Source organism: Meles meles, chromosome 1 (assembly GCF_922984935.1).
Source record: "Meles meles chromosome 1, mMelMel3.1 paternal haplotype, whole genome shotgun sequence".
In the NCBI taxonomy this organism is placed as follows: domain Eukaryota; kingdom Metazoa; phylum Chordata; class Mammalia; order Carnivora; family Mustelidae; genus Meles; species Meles meles.
The window spans coordinates 167954326-167969776 of NC_060066.1; the positions used below are offsets into that span (position 1 = coordinate 167954326).

General features: G+C 42.1%; 1 pseudogene; it reads right to left on the reverse strand.

Annotated features, from left to right (window-relative positions):
- Positions 1-14471: 14471 nt before the first annotated feature.
- LOC123954144 lies at positions 14472-15193 on the reverse strand (annotated as a pseudogene).
- Positions 15194-15451: the final 258 nt, after the last annotated feature.

Below are 15451 nucleotides of genomic sequence, written 5' to 3' on the forward strand. Positions count from 1 at the left end.
TCCATTGCTTATTCGGGCCAAAACATAATAGAACTTTTACAACTGGGATGGGAGGCAGTGCGGTATAATGGGAAATGTTTTGGGCTTTGAAGATAGTAAGAACTGGCTTCAGTTCAGTGCAACAGAGAGACATTGAGCCTTGATGCCAGGATTGTTAATAAACGCCTACTTATTGTCAAGCAAGCTCTGTATCTGTTAGTAGGTGTACAAACAAGAATGAAGATATGACGCTTGTTCTTAAGGAACATGCACACAAATAGACATTTCCACAATAAAGCGGACAGTATTAAGGCAGAGGTAAGGAGAGAGCCATGGGAGCACAGAAGAGAAACAACACAACTGAGGTGATTCCTGACCTAGATATTAAATGATAAGGAAGTTATCACAGCCAGGAATGGTGAGAACCCAATTCCAGGTGTTAAGAATATTACCAGTGAAGACACAAAGGAAGGACATAGGGAGGGTGAATCAAAAATTATAAACAAAATAAAGTAAGAACCAGGACACCCAGACTGTGAACAAATTCCTTTACCTTTCCAAGCCTCAGCGTCCTCCTCCCACCCAATGCTCATAAACAATGTGCATGTCACAAGCTGGTTAGAAAGATTAAAGATGAAAACCAACAAAGGTCCCAGAACAGGGGTTATATCAGAAATTCAAAGTATGATAATTCACAAAACACGTATTCTGTGGGATGTTAACAGATGTTTTGAGCTTCATGGTCAGTCATGATTTGGAATATGGGTTTGAACCAGGTACAGACTTCGAACATACTTCTTTAGAACTACAGCTTTTCATGTGCTAATTTTCATTGTGAATATTTAAGGGTATGAGAGAGTATAAATTCAGCTTTTCCAAACCTTTATTTTTTTTTTCTAGCTAGGCATCCTCTAAAGGACTCATGTTCCATAATCACACTGGGAAATATTGGCCAAGACCGACAGAGCATATAGGATGCCCAGCACAGCTGCAATCCCTCTGATTCTTACCATTAGAGAAACTGTGCTTCATTAACTCATTGCTATATATGAAAACCAAGATTTTTTTTTTATCCCATGACAAAGCAAATCCTGTGTCAGAATGAGCCACAGTATTGGAGAGTTTTTCGTATATAAAGTCATTGAAAAATTTACCTTCAAGCCTTAGAACAGCTGGCTTGTTAGAAGAGCTGGGCTTTAATCCCTGACTTCAGAAGAATTTGAACCACCATCCGGATTATAATCTATTGCCTTCAAAGTAAGGAGGTAGTCGATGTGGTGGCTCTGAGCTCCACAGTGATGAAAGCAATCACTTGATTCTCCAGGCCCCAGTTGGCAGTTCTGAGAAACAGGATACTGTTATGCATCATCTGTCAGCACTCCTCTAAGAGTCTACAACAATATCACTCCTAGGTCAACCTGGGGAATACGTGGTCTCAAACCTCTGAATTGGGTGAGACAGGAAGCCATGGCTTAGGGAACAGAATTTCATAGTTCCATGAAGATTTCATATCTAGTGATAGCTGGGCCATAATGTAAGGATTCCCAGGAAGAATGCATGAGACAAGGAGAAAAAATAGTCCTTCCACCTAGCCTAAGCCTTCTTGAAAGAAAGTGAGGTGTAACAGTTAGCCTGTGTTCAATTGAATTAAAAGACCACAGTGGGACAGAAAAGACCAGAAAGAAAGTTACTGGCTTAAGTACAATTTGACCAATTCAGGAGACTTCCGTATCTTCACCTAGAGTTCCGCTAAAGTTCCTGTAGACTTGCACCTTCAATTTGCTGGTAAACATCTCCACCTACTATCCAACAGATACCTCGAACTTAATGTGTTTAAAACAGACCTTGTGCTTTTCCTCTACACATCTCTGAAGCAAGGCAGTTCTGAGGGACCCTGCAGGTCAAGGGAGGCATCTTCCTGCACCAAATGAGATAGTCCTGAGAGCATTTTCCTACCTGAACAGGATAGAACCATCTGGAACTTGTGTCCTTTGTCTTGGGCACTTGCACTTGTACTCTTATTTAATCCCTCACAAAACCAGACTAATTGTGTCATTGTCCCTATTTTTACAAAGGGTGAAAAGCAAAACGCTGAAGGAGTAAATAATGAGTCAAGGTCACATGGGTGGCAAGTCTGGGAGCTAGAATTTCTACCTACACTTGACTCCAAAGCCCACGTTCCTTTGACTAAGCTGTCTGTCCAAGTTAGAGCAAATGATGGCACAGCACCAGGCTGGTGAGCCCCGGGCCTGGGGAGAGTCTGCTCCTTGTTCTGCTTTCTGTCACAAGTGAGCATCTCGGAAGTGTTGGCTATCACTAGAAGAAAGTTCTAGAACTGTCAGGCAGGGAAAGAGATGTTGGGGTATAGGTTCAGCAATGGTCTCACAAGATGTATGAAGAGTGCTGTGGTCCCTTTGCATGTCACCTGAGAGCCTTGCTGACACACACACTGTAGCTCATGCTAACTGTCTCCCTTCCTCCTTCCTCATCTCCTTCTCTCTGCCTCTCTTTGTCTTTCTCACACACATACACACACACACCCCCTCTGCCTAGTTTCTGCAGACATAGGAAAAAATAGACAAGATTTATTTTGAGTTACCAGACAGCTACCCCCAGCTCACATTTAAGGCATCATAGCTCTCATTTATCGAACACCTATTATGAGCTTCTGCTCCTCATGCCCAGCCCAATCTAATTCTCACGACAGTCCTCTGAAAGAGGTATTATCAATGACATTTTGAAGATGAGGAAACCGAGGCACAAAAAGTTTCAAGACTGTGTACAGTCACACAGCTAGTAAGGGTCGAGGAGTAGAGGAGAGAGCACCCAAATGCAAACACAGGTCTGTCAGGCTCCGAAGCCCAGGATTTGGCAGAGGCCCTTGGCTGTCTCAGCAGGCACTCTCAGTGTGGTGCTGGGTAGACAATTCCATGAAAACGACTTCCTGATGAAGAAAATTAATTTTAAAAATCACTGATCCCTTCGTTGCCTTCAACTTAACACTCACAGCTGCTGGAAAAGTAAATATCAAAAAGAGTTCTTATCCCTTCTCTGTGGAGCAGGAAAAAAAAAAAATCTAATGAATACTATTTCATCCTAGTTCACCTAAGAGTGAGTTGAGTGAGGAAAGAGGAAGCATTTCCTGCTGCCAAAGACAAGGGCCAGAGGCCTCCCTCCAGTGCAGCAACAGTGACACCTTGTGGCCAAGTAGGGTCTCCCCAGCCCCTCCCAGAATCCCCTCCCACACTCAGACTCTCAGGAGGAGTTGCTTAAGGGGGACAGAATCCATGAGAAAGAACCAACTGCTGGGTTGGGATAGCTGCTGGTGGAGTTCCTTTTGTTTTCATCAGAAGACAAATCAAGTGGAAAGTAACCAAACACAAGCCTAGTTTGTGGGCATGGGAGAATAGGAAATTAGACTTCTTTTTTTTCTAATTTCTATATTTGTTAATTTATCACTTTTGTATCCCTTGCTTTGTTCCAAATATACTTATAGGCAATTTAAAAAGATAGATTGACATTCAGTTAGGTAATTCATTTTATAATTTAATGGGCAAGATGAAGCAAAGTTAAACAAGGGTAGAAACAAAAACACAGGTCCAGAAACAAAATATATACAATATGCATAACTAAAAAATGCAACCAAGGGTATGGACAGGACACAGATTCATCTCTGAGTCTTCTATAGGCCAGTGGGAGGATGGAGACCTCCTTGCTTAGACTATTAGATAAAAACAAACCACAAGCCAAAGAGGAACACAGCTGCTCCTCATACTAACAGCTGGGGAACAAAACCCTTCTAAACGCCACACAGACCTTTAGGTCATGAATAATGTCAGGACACAGTAGCATAACTGGCCCAGATGATCTTTCTCTGTGGCTCAGCAACTCAGAAAATGCTAACACTCAATTCATCCTTCTACTTTTGCATTCTTGAAATAGTGCAAGGGTTTTTTTTTTTTTTTTCATTATTGGTTTTGATTGTATATGTGTGTTTAGAACACTTTGTGCTTCCCTTTTAAATGATTGCTGCCAATTAGTTGTGTTGTCTCAAATGCAATAAGATTCCATTTTAAGACGTCGATGCAGGGCTTTTACTGAGGAACACAATAAATTAATCATTAAATCAATTGTATTGATTGGACCTTACAAGACATGAAAAATTGCAGTGTAAAGCATATTTCCTCCAAGGGATAGGAAGAGACCTCAGCATCCTAGAGGAAGATGGGTCAGTATTCTCTGATAGTACTGTCTTATCCCCTCCATGAATGTTAGTTTTATCAACTCTGAAGTAAATATGGAGACCATTTAATTTTAAACATCTACCCTAAATAAGTTTCCATTTATAAAGTACTTACTAAGCACTCCATGCTCTCCTTAGTGCTCTTATACATCATCTCACGTAATCCTAACAATCAACCTGTGAGGAACCCATTCGTATCCCCATCTTGTAGATGAGAATACCGAAGCTAATGGACACTTGCCCAAGGTGACCCACCTAATGAGAAGTGATCTCAGGGTTGATCCCTGGGTTCTAAGTAAACCCAAAGCCCATGCTTAAAAAAAAAAAAAAAAAAAAATTTATTTCTCTGAGGGAGGTAGGGGCAGGGGGAGAGGGAAAGAGGGAATCTCCAGCAGACTCCAATAAGTGAGGAGCCTGACACAGGACTGGATCCCACGAACCTAAGATCATGACCTGAGCCAAAATCTAGTCTCCTTAAAATCTCTGAGCCTCTTTCCTCACCTATTAAATGGGAGTCGTGTCTCCCTGGAGGTGCTGTTGTGAGTTTTAAACAGGGTAATGTCTGTGAAGCTCTAAAGAGAGCATCTGCAGGCTAATAAAAGGGAGCACCTTTCTCCCCTCTCTTAACCTCCCACAGCAGAACCTCTACTAGGGAACCTCCGAAGCTGGACTTAGCCACATCCTGATCTTACCCTAGCTGTCTCCCATGGTTCTAGTCAGTTTAACTCTTTGCATGCCAATGAGCAGGCCATCAACCTGAAATCCAGCTTTGCCACTTTTGCCCTCAAGGGAATCTCTGTTGACCACCGTATTCACAGACCAGGTACCAAAGGACAATCTGCCAGCAATCTTCACAAAGGTCAGGACGGGCGGGGGTGCTGATGACAAAGCTGTCTGCTTTGTTGCCTGCCTCTGTTCATTTTCATGAGACAAAGAAGGCTTTTTTTTTTTTTTTAAGATTTTATTTTTATTTATTCATGAGAGGGACACACTGAGAGAGAGAGCCAAAGGGAAAAGCAGGCTTCCCAAGGAGCAGGGAGCCCGATGCAGGACTTGATCTCAAGCCCCTGGGATCAGGGCCTGAGCTGAAGACAGATGCTTAACCGACTGAGCCACCCAGGTGTCCCTGAAGACCACCCTGATTGTCAAGGAAGCAAAGCCAAAAAGAAACCAAGGCTAATCTCTCCTGCTACTTCTCTCCCAGAAGCAGAACCTCTCCCAGGCTTCAGAAAGTCTACAGAAAAGGCAGAGGAGGCACTCCGGCTTGACAAAATTCTAGCCCCCCACGGGCGCATGCACACACGCACACACACACACCAAAAACTCAAGTGAGCTTTTATTTTGCTGTACAAAGTTGACAGATGCATACCTGCTGGCCAGTGAAAAATAAAGGTGGTTATTTACTTATGCCACCGAGAGAAAAGAAGTTGGGATCACAGCTGCAGCAGCCTATAAAGGGTGGCTGAGCATTCAGCTGAGATTTGAACTTGAAAGTATGGTACCATACTTGTATATACTTTGTATATACTTTGTATATACAAGTATATATATACGTATATACATACTTTGTATGTACCATACAATACAGTTGAGGATTCTGGGGAGGAACAGGAAATGGCCTAACTCAGAGTATTCCTTTTCACTTCTTGAGTCCATTTATTTTATGGTTTTGACTTCATGCCAAGCCATTTGGAGTTTTCAAGAGTTTAAATAGCGAGGTCCAATTAATAAGGCATAAAACTCTGCAGCTTCCTCACCCCCATGAACTGAGCCAGCCTTCTCTGTTCTGAATGTCTGATTGATGGGAGACGCTTGCAGCCCCATGTCTCTGCATCCAGGCCAAGGATGGGAGCAATCCTAGTGGTCTCCTGCATGGGTCTGTGTATTTGGAACCCTCTGAACAGCCCTGTCAAATGAATTACACTTCCTTATGGACATGTGTCTAGGATTGGAATAGGATGAAAGTTCTGAAAGTTTTATTCCTTTCTGAGACATTCTGGAACCTTTTAGCAGTGGTTTTGTCTCCTGGCTTTTTTGGACTACAAACTCCCCACATATTATTTTAATAATGAGGCATTCTGCTGAGGAATTAATGAGAGAGCATTGCGGTGTTCAAAGTGACAATTACAGCTATTGTTTCGTTGTTTTTTCTCGCAGAGATGCATTCATCTCTTTCAAAATCATGATTAAAAAAAGAAAGCTCAAAAAAAAGAAAAAAAGAAAGCTCATGTTTAGATTTTACCTTTCCTTGAACAGAGTCAAAACTGGAAAGTATATAGGAAACAACTTGGTTCCAGGAATATTTGATCATATTTAATGAGAGAGTCCATTAAATCTTTCCTCCTCTGTGTGTATTTTTTTAAAACTGGTTTTAGGTTATAGCAGGTATTCACTACTCTATTTAGAAAGGAAAAAAAGCTCTTTTTTTTTTTTTGCTGAAGCTTTTAGGGTTATTTTGTTGGGGGGCGAGGGGGCTGGTACACAGAGAGGATCTATAATCTTTTCCCTCCATAATTTGTAGATTACAGAAACCCTTGTGCTTTTAATAGATGATTCCTCGTTAGACAGCACAACAGAATAAAATAATTGTCCTCTATTATCCTTGAGAGGCAGGCCAAGTTCCCCCCACCCCAAAGACATTATCATATCAAACAACCACTTTAAACGCAACTGGAAACACAGGCTTTATGGGAAACCTTTGGATTTGTCACTCCTGCCAAAGGAGTTCTAAAAGATGAGCCCCTTTGTTATGGATGGCTCTGGAGCTCCTCTAATAGGTGTACCAGATGAAAGATGACTGAAGGCATCCCAGATGGAAGAGCTGGCTAAGGGCAGCGCCATAAATACCTGATGGATATACAAGCCTCTTGGCATGAAATATGGTCTTTGCTCTGATTTACACTTTTAGGGCATATTTAAAAGAATGCCTCATTTGCTGGGGGGTGGGGTGGGCATTAATAAAATTTAGATCTGTGGGGGAAAAGCAAAGAGAATCTCTACTCCTTGACGTGTGCCATGTTGTTTTTCTTCACCGTAGCCCCTCCTTCTAAGGACACCTTCGCTTTTCGGAACAGGATTTTTTGCTGGAGAGGGCAAATTCCATTCTTCTAGATTGACTCTGAGCAATTTTGCTTGATGAAGAAGCTATGGTATTATGGAAAGAATGCTGACCTTGGAGCCCAGAGATAGGACATGCGACTTTCATATATCTGTACTTATTTACTGGCTTACTTTTGTCACACCATTGGCAACAGCATTGAGTGGGGTACTTAGTGCACACTTAGTGAGTATTTACTTATATGAGCCTCATTTTTTTACATCTGCAAAGTGAGAGCTCATGATATCTATACCATAAGGTATATTCTTTGCTCAACACCTGAAGAAACCTACCTCTACAGGCCCAGGATGGAAGGAAGAAGACTAACAACACACCAACATGTAAAGCAGTCATAACCTAGTGAAGTCAAGCAAACCTGAATTAAAATCCCAACTCAGCTACTTGCTAGTTTAGTTACTATGGGAAACTTACTTGGCTTCCAACTGCCAATCTGTAAAACAGAATATTAAAAGTTTCTACCCCGTGTTGAAAAGATTAAATAAGATGATTCGTTAAAAACTCTTAAGAAATTGCATACATATTAAGCACTCTATAAATCTCAGTCAGCAACTTGGCCAGACTTCATGAAACCTCGTGCCTAGAATAAACTCTTCACTACCTTTCCCTGATCAAATCCCACCTGGGATTCTGGGATATTATTTTTATTTTTAGACATCACAACTAATATATATGTTGGTACTTCAACAACAACAACAAAAAAAAGACAAGCAGATTTTGAAATTATCTTATAGGAAAAAGGGTTGAATATCTCAAAGGGAAAAAATATACATCACTATACACACATTTGAATAGGGATTTAAGTCCTAAGGAATTTTTAAGGGCAAAATTGGTACCATCTGGCAGAGACGTAGATACTACTTCTGTCTGGAAGAGGACATCCTGATACCTAAGGCTTCCTACAGAGAAATTTGCTCTTCTGGATAGGCATCAATCTCCTGCCACTAATGTTAAGAGAGTAAACCTCATCTCTGTCTGATGGGGATCCAAGTATAAGGTAGAGACTGGACTTCAACCTTCAACATTCTGTGACTCCACATAATGATTAGCCGGCTGACTCTCCTAATGTTATGCACAGAATGGCAGAAATCCAGAGAGATCCCGACTCTCCAGCTACTTAGGGGTAGTGTGTGTGCTACCAATTCACTCTGCTCATTCCAGTCCATTTATAGAAAAGTCACCAGTTCCCGGTGAGCTTCTCCAAGTGTCCGTCCTTGTGTGCAAGGCCAAGCCCTTCATGTTACTTCTTGATACCGTTCCCATTCATATTCTCTAGATGTACATCATAAGCATCTTCCAAACTTTCTGCTTCCTGCAAAAAAGGAGCCCAACTTCACCTAAAAACATGCTCCAAGCTCTTCTGTGTGTCTCCCTAACACTTCCTTTTTCCTCTTGTATCTCAATCTGTTCTTCCTACCTCCCATCACTCAACTCCCATTTGATCTTCAATCCACCAGCCTCCCTAACACACAACTGAAACAATTCCTGCAGAAGCTTCTCAGACCTTTCATACTGCCAAATCCAAGACATCTTACAGAACTTCACATACTCTCAGCTTTCCAGGCTTTCTCTGCCCAAGGCCACTATACATGTCGATATGCAGTGGGAACAGGAAGCATGCTTCCTTAAACAGAACAACAGATTAGCAATACTATGGAGTCAAGACGTTTTGAGGGACATATAAAAGCAATGATGAGTGGTTCATTCTGGCTCTTTTCAGCCTACATATAATGCTGGTGGTGAGGCAGAGAAGTTTGCAAGGCCTTAAAGACCAGGCTAAGGAATTGAGAATTATTCATATCAGCCACAAGAAACCATTTCATGTTTCTTAGTAGAAGATTGTCACAACCTTTAATTTTGATACATTGGATTGGAGACTTGGGATGGGAAAACCATTTAGTGGAATCTATTCATCTTTAGAATCCTTCTATCTAGTAATCTGCGTTGTTTCACTTGAGATGGTATTCAACGTGAGCACTTGCTTGACTTCAGAATAATATCACCACCATCCTGTTTGAGCTTCCCAAAGTGTGGGCATGGAATGCTGTGATCCTGGAGAGGGTATGGGGTGGGCTAGAGAAAGGGCATAAACAGCTTTGAAGTACATCACATGATTTTCATTTATCTTTCAATCAGTTTGAATACACCAAGGAGAAAAACATTCTCGTTCTCCATATCTTTAGCACCTCCCTAACAATTAGTTAATCCTCACTTTTCAGAAAGAAAGTATGCCTTGGCACAGAGCCTTACAGACATAAAACTCAACAGCAGGAATTTAATAACACTATTTTGTTTTCATTTATTTATTTTTGTTATTACCACCTATTTATGGCAAGTGAAATTGCTTTCCATATACGATGGCCTCATACATCTACCTTTTAAAATGTACTCATGTAAGTAAAATTTAGGAAGGAAAGGAGTTGGTCTGTAGAAAAAATGTTGAGTAAAATTACAAGCACATGCAGATATGGTGAAACATGAAAGGGAACATAAGCAAACAGAATTTGGAAAACCACCGTTAGTAGAAAATGTGGAATTTGGAGTCAGACAAAATTGGCTTAATATCCAAGGCCTGCTGAATAATGTAAAGCAATTTACTTCAACTCTTTTGGTCTCAGTGTCTTCATTTGGAAAAAAATGAAGAAAATAATACCTACTTAATAGGACTGTAGAGAGGAATTAAATGAGGAAATCTTTAAAAAGTACTGAGCACAACACAGTGCTGAGCACAAAGTAGACACAGGGTACCTTTCAGTTCCCTTTCCTTTTTCCTTCCCCTCCCACCGACCGCTGAGACTGGTCATTGCCGGTCCCCCTTTCACAGTGTAACCTGTGGGTAGCACTTGTGCCCAACAACCTCGCAGTGAGTTCTCTTCTTGCCAGTTTCTCCACTGACAAACTGGCATGGGGCCTGCCATCCAGCTTCCAGGAGGATGAATTGACTGGCTGCAGGTGGTGGGAGCTCCCAGATAAGCTCTCCTCCCAGACAACCTCCCTCCCCCCCTCCTCTGGCCAGGAGTCCAGTCAAGTCCTTTGTTCCTCCTCCTCTCCCCCTTCTGTGTGCAGAGCAGCTAGCAACCTGCCCTTTAACTGGGTCTTCTATGGGATAGTTCAGGAACCCAAACCAGTGCCGTCAAGACAGTGAGAACCAGCTGGTCTCTGGCTTCTTCCAGGTGCTTCAGATACAAATTTGGAGCCTATGGTACCTCTTACAAGCTTGGGAAAAAACTATCTCCCTGTCTGAGTCAGTTTTCTCACCGGCAAAATGGAATTGTTAAGGGTCTCTCCTAGGGTCCCCATGAAAACATCCAGGCTTCTCCCACAGTGCCTGGCACGTGCTAGGAAACTGTTTCACAGAACTGGTCCTCTCCAAGCCATGGCTTCATTCACAGACAGAACCACCTTTTCAGGACTGAAAAGAATTTAGAGATGATCAAATCTCTTCTCTCATCAGAGGCAAGAAACTTCTCCAGTATTCAACCTTTCCACTCTCCAGCTGGAGAGTCCCTACCTTGAAAGGTAGTTAGTTTTATTGTTGGTTATAAATTTGATCCAAACGCTGAGTCTAAATTTGTCTTCATTATTTATCTGTTGTTCTTTCTGGAGCAAGACTGTGTAAGTGGAAGATTTAATGATTTATTTGTCATTATTAATCTGTTTTCAGATTGCTTCCCATCTGTTATTTCTCCAACCTCTCTGGTTCCTGTGAAGGATTCCCTTACTGCCTTTGGTTTCTCAGTACAAGATAGTTTTTTTCTTAATGTACTGTTAGTCCCATGAGTCTCATTATGGTTGTTCTGCTATAGAAAAGACCCTAAGATATTCAGACAAATATATTGCATTATTCTGGGACTTCTGGCCAGCTAATAAACTAGCATCTAAAAGGGAAGACATCAAAACCTAGGCTTGTAGAAAGATTGCGGAAGAAGTCGGCCACATGGTATTTGGGTGTCAACCGCCACATAGAAGAACAAATTTAGAAAAGCATGCCTGGAAATTTGTGAATAGAGCAGAATCTCAGAAGGTAAGATTTGGAATAGTTCCTGAATTTGCTAGCTATTTCTTTCTGCTGTTACTGGTCAGGAAGTCGGAAGCTGCCATGGAGAAATGCTATGTGCCCAAGCTTCACAGTGTCCAAGTTAGGTCCCAGTTCCCTAACAGCTCATCCAGGGTTCTTTCTCCTACACAACATGGTCTCCACCGCACCTACCACCACTCTCCCTCCTGATGATTGTCCGCATCCTCAAAGCCTCCTTAGATCACAGTCAATGGTATTATCTTAGCTCTACAGAGTCTGCACAGGTTTAGGTTTCCAACAATCCTCCTGAGTCCTGAAGCCTTTAGTCCTTAGAATCAAAAGATATAAGAATCTGGAATATGGGAAAGAGAATTGTTTTATATATATATATATATATATATATATATATACACACACATACATACATGTGTGTATATGTATATATACACGTGCATTTATAGAGGAAAATATTGAGAAGGAAAAAAAGAGAAGACCAGACCAGACCTGAATTTACTTTCCCAAGGTTACACGTCTTGTTACTGGTGGAGCAGAGATACAAGGAATAACAATAACTAATTTTACTGGATGGTTATTATGTGTCAGATACAATCTGTTACGGTCTTTACAAGCATTGCCTATTTAATGCTCTCAGCACCTCTGAGGTGTGCACAGTTTTGCCTGCATTTTTCAGATGAGGAACCCAAAGCCTGGAGCACTTAACTATCTCACGAGAGACCATACATACAGTTAGTAATCCGGGGATAGAAAGGTGACAAAGACCCTTTCCCTGCCATCCCCAGGGAGTACACCATCTGGTCCTGAAGACATACACATAAATAAGGGAGTCTTAGTCACTGTGATGAGTATAAGAGTAAGAAATATGGAAGGGCAACTCAGGAAACAAAGTGCCAAATTTCTATCTGGTCTATTTTACATACAAATCTGAATTCCATTACTCTTTTTCTTAACATTATAATAAAGGCATTTTCCTTGTTATAAAAACTGTTTTGTAAGATCCTCATAGTGTTCTATGAAATAGATGAACTGCCATCTATTCAAACAAAACAGTTTTATAATATTCATTATTCTAAATAATTCTTCAATAAGCATCTTTGAATATTAAACAATTTTTCCCCTTTGACCATAAAACACAATTACTGACTCAACATGTTCCAATTTCTTTCCCAAAAGCCACTTTTTCCTCATTTTATATACAAGCAAGCTAAAGTCCAAAATCATTAGGCTGCTTGATTGTGTTAAAATAATTAATAAGTAGTTGATCTGAGCCTGGAACACAAGTCATACAGTTTCCGAAGTGATGCTTAAAGGGTGTAGGAGAAAAATATTCCTCTGCATTAGGGTTTCTCAATCTTCATATTATTGATATCTGGGTCAGGTAACTCCTTCTTGTGTGAGAGTGTCCTGTGGTTGGGTTTAGCAGCACCTTCTGCCTCTTCCCAATAGAAGCCAGTATCACCCTGCACACATACCAGTCACCCCTCCAGACATTGCCACTGTCCTCTGGATTGGGAGTGACAATACTGCCACTGGTTGATAACCACTTCTTAGATTCTGAAAACAGGTCCTCCTTGACAACTATCGCCAGTAAGAAGTTATCCTTTTCAATACTGAATGTACTTCAATTCACAACCACATGTGGACAAATAAATCAAGAGTAACATATTAAACCTCAGAAAATCTGGGATAAAACACTTAGGAGAGTCTTGAAGTAGATTAGCCCAAAGAACAAGAGGAAATATATTATTCTGAAAGGCTTTTAGGATTCCTGCTGGTGTCCAAGAGAATATATGATCTGCATGGACAATAAAATGAAGGAAATGAACATAGAAACAGACATCAACTCCATGGCTATCATGGTTTTCCGAGCTGCTAATCTCCTAGGATTCCTCTGAAAAGACAAACCATATGGAGAGCTTGTTACCTGGCACTAGTGTTTATGAGTCCTTGGGTAGTGATACAGGGCCTTGGGAAGACTCAGACAGTCGATGGGGGAACAGTGTAAAGCTGGAGGAATCACTTGCAGCTAATGCATAGGTGTCTGGTTTCTTAGAACACAGACTTAAGGCAGTCAAAATCTTGGACTAGGTCCCCATATGTGGCCAATGACTGCATCCTATGCCACTCTGATTTCAAGGGACCATGGTTAAATGGAGCTAGTTACCATTCAGCAACCCAAATGTATCACTGCATTGCAGATACTCCAGGCAACTGTTTCCCCTAGTAGCTGCAAGGTGTACAGAATTGGCCCCAGGAGACCATCTCAACCTGCTTCTGGAACCTTTCCCATGAAAAGCAGCCTTGGACTATTGTTCTCTTTGTGACCCAGCCCAATTACTAGCGCAAAACCCACTGTTCTGACTTTGAGGCCTATGAATTGATCTGTGACATTTTGTGTGGTAGGATATTGACCTGAGTTGAGTCCCGGTTGCTTAGGGAAAGTACAACAAGGGGTACTTCCCTGCCCTTGACCTAATGGATAGAAGTGGGCAAAGCCAGTCTTTATCATGCTGGGAGGCTGGATTGAGGGGCCTGTCCAGGCTCAAGGACCATCATTCTTACAATCACTCGGGGAGACCAACTTCCTAGATTCACACGTTCTTGGAGAGCAGGGCTTCTTCCAGGAAAAAAAAAAAAAATGTCTTTGAAGTAGAAAGGAAATGAGGGTCAGTGGTCTCCCTAGGATGAGTCCTTTGGAGGTAGATGTAATCTTAACTATGGGAGCTTGGTAGATGTAATCTTAACTATGGGAGCTGATAAAGCTCCTGCCTTCTGAAGGCTGGAATCTTGCTGTTGCCCTAGGCACTTTGGACAGTTCTTTGGAAATAAGAAAGTCCCTGGGAGTTTACTATACTATTTACCTGGGTCTGCAGGCTATGGCTATTGGGCAGGGAGAGAGCTACTGCCTGGGGCTTCTGGTGTCAGGCTCACTACCAACAGCTGCTGAAGTGCAGTGGGAGCTGCCTTTATCCCCAGCCTATGGGCTGCCATACTTCTCCTATGCAAGGACTTTTTGCTGAGCTTACACCTGAGCCTAAGCTTGAGATGACTTGAGAGACTGACCTGGGTCCCAGGAATCCTCTAAGGGTGACTGGGATTCAGTCACCAGCCACAATAGAGAAGGGCTCTGAGCTCACTCTGTTTGGCCTCATTCTCCCACTCCTGCTGCTTGTCAGGTGTCCAGGCTGGCCAAGCTGTTGGGTCAAGTCTCCAAAGACCTTATGCATTTCAGACTATTCTACCATCTGTTCTTAAATCAGGGACTCAAAGCTGGGCTGGAATTAACGTAGTTAATTACTTACGCAGGAGCTGTATCTTACGCAGGAGTTGCTCGTTCTTGGTGCCAAAGTCATCCCATGCAGACCAAGGCTCTGCTTGGGACTGGGGGAGTTTGGCCAGCACTGGCCTTGACGTCTTCTTTTTCATGTATTTTTCCCCCTTGGCCTGCAATCTCCTACAGTCCTATGAGCACTATTCTGCTGTTTCAGCACCATGTAAGGCTAGGGAAGACACTGCCAAACTTTTGTAAGGGTTCAGTCACAGTCTTTTGGATTTGGTTCATCTTCCCTTGATGAAGGGTATCCGTCTACTTCATGGCCATGTCCTCAGCTGTCAGCAAGCTCAGAAAATCCTGGGCTTGCTCGCAGAGGGGGATGGAGAATAAGTCCAAGGTTATCTCATACTTCATGTTCTTCCGCAGCCTCTTGCTCAGCTCTTCCAGATGCTGGAGTTTTTTGTACACCCTTTCAGCTTTTCTCCCCACTGTTGTGGGGACACCCTGTTTCTTGGGCTGCCCAGTCTTGAAAGGAATACAGCTCATAGTCTCAATCTTGACTGTGCCGTGAGGGTCCTCAGCAGCAACTCGGTCCTCTTTTTCTTTTCCTTTTTTTTTTTTAAGATTTTATTTATTTATTTGACAGAGAGAGAGAGAAAGAGCGATGACAAGTAGACAAAGAACCAAGCAGAGAGAGAGGAGGAAGACGGCTCCTTGCTGGCAGAGAGCCCAATGCAGGACTCAGTCCCAGGAACTTGAGACCATGACCTGAACCGAAGGCAGAGGCTTAACCCACTGAACCAT